Source organism: Rattus norvegicus, chromosome 20, assembly GCF_036323735.1.
Source record: "Rattus norvegicus strain BN/NHsdMcwi chromosome 20, GRCr8, whole genome shotgun sequence".
Classification (NCBI taxonomy): Eukaryota; Metazoa; Chordata; class Mammalia; order Rodentia; family Muridae; genus Rattus; species Rattus norvegicus.
The window spans coordinates 7,590,400-7,594,222 of record NC_086038.1 but is presented as its reverse complement, the minus strand read 5'-3'; the positions used below and the strand labels follow the sequence as shown (position 1 = coordinate 7,594,222).

Genomic DNA, 3,823 nt, shown 5'->3' with positions numbered 1-3,823 from the left:
CGTCCTTTAGTTTCTCTCTTGAGTGTCACCACCAACCCACATACGTAGTTTGTCAAGAGATGGCCTAGAAAAGGCCAGAGAGAGCTCTGCAGTAAAGGGCCCTTGCTCCCTGAACCCACACAGCAGTTTACAACTGTCCGTGACTCCAGGTCTTGGGGATCCAGTGCCCTCTTGAGGACTTCGCGGGCACTGCACACATAGGACGCACACACATGCATACAGGCTTTCAGCCACTGCCTCAGACACCGTTCCATTGCTCTGAAGAGACACCATGACCAAAGCAATGCTCACAAAAAAAAAAAAAAAATGCATCTAATTGGGGGTTTGCTTACATCTACATCATAACAGGGAGTACGGGAGTATTGAACATACAGATGGGAGCTCTATATCCTAACCCGACGGCAGCAGGAAGAGAAAGAAGCTGGGCTTAGCATGGGCTTTTTTTTTTTTTTTTTTTTTTAAATATATGAGCACACTGTCGCTGTCTTCAGACACACCAGAAGAGGGTATCAGCTCTCATTACAGGTGGTTGTGAGCCACCATGTGGTTGCTGGGATTTGAACTCAGGACCTCTGGGAAGAGCAGTCAGTGCTCTTAATCACTGAGCCATCTCTCCAGCCCTAGCATGGGCTTTTGAAATCTCAAAGTCAACCCCCAAAGACACATTTCCTCCAACAAAGCCACGCCCCCTAATCCTCCTAATTCTTCCAAACAGTTTCACTTCCTGGTGACTAAACACTTCAACTATATAAGCCATCCTTATTCAACCACCACACAATATAAAAGAAAAATAAATCTTTTTAAAAAAAGTGTCCAGCCAGGGAGAAGGAGGGTGGCCTTTTAACCTAGCACACAGTAGGCAGAAGCAGGTAGACCTCTGACTTCAAACCAGCCTGGTCTAGAGAGCAAGTTCAGGGATAGCCAGGGCTACACGGAGACACCGTTTCTTAAAAAACAAAAACAAAAGTATCAAAGGTATTTTACTAATCAAAAGGAATCTGTTACACTTGTTGCTATGCCTCTTGCTACACTATACACTGTGGATGTTCAATAGTTAAATGGTTGCTAGGAAGCAGGAGGGCCTGAATCCAGCCCTACATGGTGCAAAGAGAGAACAGGCTCCCATCAATTTGTCCTCCGACTTTCTGCCCCCAACAGATATGCACACGCGCATGCGTGCATTAAAAGATGAAGGACATCTAGACAAATGGTTTGTTGGTTCACAATGCTTGCCACTCTTTCAGAGGACCAGAGTTTGAGTCTCAGTGCCAGCACCCACCTCAGCAACCTCACAACTGCCTGCATCTCCAGTTCATTCCTGTGGGCGCTACAAGCATGTGTGCATATATACACACAGAGACACACATGCACACAGATGTTGTGGTTTGCCCTGGAGTTATCTGTATTTTGATGCTAATTTCACTGCCCCAAAGGACAGCTGCCTAGTCACATACTCAGGAATCAGGTGACTTTACCAGAACCATCTCCCAACTGAATTTGTAAAGTACAGGTGAGGGGCAGGTACAGGATAGAAGGAGGCCTGTCATTGGAGGAGAAGGAAGGATGGGCGGGAGAGAAGTTTGAAGGAGGAGGAGGAGACTGGAACGGAAAGGAGGAGACAGGAGTCAATGTTCTTCAGGGGTGGATGGTACCGCGCTTTGCATGTTTAAGTGAGCAATTATATCTTATCAGTTGGATCTAAGATTATTGTGTTGGGTGTTCTTTTATTCGGGGGTTTGAGTGTAGGAAAGTGTGCGGCGGCTGGAGACACTGGGCTGCCGCGGTGAAGTTGGGATGTGTTTCCACCAAGATGTCTAGCAGATATCTTGGGGCACCGAGGTGCAGACCTAGCGAGGTAAAAGACAACAATACTTTTTTTATTTTTTATATTTTTACAACAACACACAGATAAAATTAATTTTTGTCTGGACACAGGGTTTCATCATGCAGCCTTGGCTGGCCTGGAACTAACTCACTATGTAGACCAGGTTAGCCTCAAACTCAAGGAGATCCCCCCTGCCTCTGCCTCCTTAGTGCTGGGATAAAAGGTGTGTGCCATTACACTGTGCCAAAAGCCAAAAAAAAAAAAAAAAAAATTTTTTTTTAAACACAAATCTGAGACAGGTGTGACAGTTGTCTTTGGTTGATTCAAGGCCAAGGGTACAGGCGGTAAAAGGATTTACTAGATTCTAGGACAGTGACAGAGAATGTATTGAAGTAGGCTATAAAAGGCCCAACAGGCATGTCCCCAGAGAGGGGTTCGCCCTGCTGGGAAGAGAAGTAAGCTTTTCTGTATGGTCGGCCTGGGTGGGGTGTTTACCTGCGTGACTCTGCCCACGTTTCACTGCTTTGCCAAGGTATAAACTTTTACAACGTGTCTGGCTGCATGGGCATGATGTCATGAGTCACTATGGTTAAGACTGTAAACCTGGGCCTGTTTCTTTCTTTTTTTTTTTTTTTTTTTTGGGAGCTGGGGACCGAACCCAGGGCCTTGCGCTTCCTAGGTAAGTGCTCTACCACTGAGCTAAATCCCCAGCCCCCTAGGCCTGTTTCTTAAGGTAGGAAATTCCTCCACACAAGTCTTCCAGCGACTCTTGATTTTGTTTGTTTTTTTCAGACAGGGTTTCTCTACGTAGCCCCCGGCTGTCCTGGAACTCACTCTGTGGACCAGGCTGGCCTCGAACTCAGACATCCGCCCGCCTCTGGGTATTGGGATTAAAGGCGTGTGCTACCACTGCTCAGGATCCTAGTGCCTCTTAAAGGCCCCAACGACCCTCCATACCATCACAATGATAAATTTAGCCTGAGTTTTAGAAGGGGCAAGCATGCAGACACAATACGGTCAGGGTTTCTATGACGAAACACCATGACCAAAGCAAGCTGGGGAGGAAAGGGTTTTGTCAGCTTACACTTCCACATTGCTGTTCATCACCCAAGGAAGTCAGGAGAGGAACTCAAGCAGGGCAGAAACCTAGACCCTGGAGCTGATGCAGAGGCCATGGAGGGTGCTGCTTGCTGCCTTGCTCCTCATGGCTTGCTCAGCCTGCTTCGTTTTTTTTTTTTTTTTTTTTGGTTCTTTTTTTTGGAGCTGGGGACCGAACCCAGGGCCTTGCGCTTCCTAGGCAAGCGCTCTACCACTGAGCTAAATCCCCAGCCCCTAGCCTGCTTTGTTATAGAACCCAGGACCACCAGCCCAGGGGATGACACCACCCACAATGGGCTGGGCCCTCCCCCATCGATAACTAATTAAGAAAATGCCCTACACGTTTGCCTACAGCTCAATCTTTTTTTTTTTAAAGATTTATTTATTTGTTATATATAAGTACACTGCAGCTGTCTTCAGACACACCAGAAGAGGGCATCAGATCTCTTTACAGATGGTTGTGAACCACCATGTGGTTGCTGGGAATTGAACTCAGGACCTCTGGAAGAGCAGTCAGTGCTCTTAACCACTGAGCCATCTCTCCAGCGCCCTACAGCGCAATCTTACAGAAGGCATTTTCTCAACTGAGGCCCTTTCCTCTCCAGTGACTCTAGCCTGTGTTGAATTCACATAAAACCAGCCACCACACGTGTGTGTACATACAAGCCATAGAATCGACTGGAAATTTGGGGGTGGGAGTGGGGCAGCACCAAGGATTAAACCTAGTGCCCCATACACACTAGGCAAGCCTTATCTCACTGGGTGGGTTCGCAGTAAAAATTTCATCTTCATGATGTTGACTTCTGAGCCAGAAGAACGGGATTCTCTCTGGAAGTTTTCAATTACATCAGGTCTTGTGTGCCTTTATATCAGAGTGTCTGTGTGTGTATGTGTGTGTGT

General features: G+C 46.9%; 1 protein-coding gene across 1 annotated transcript in view; it reads left to right on the top strand.

Moving 5' to 3' along the window:
- Tmem217b (transmembrane protein 217B) overlaps positions 1-3,823 on the top strand; it is a 29,975-nt gene that overhangs the window by 21,545 nt on the left and 4,607 nt on the right. The gene's annotated exons all lie outside the window — the stretch shown is intronic.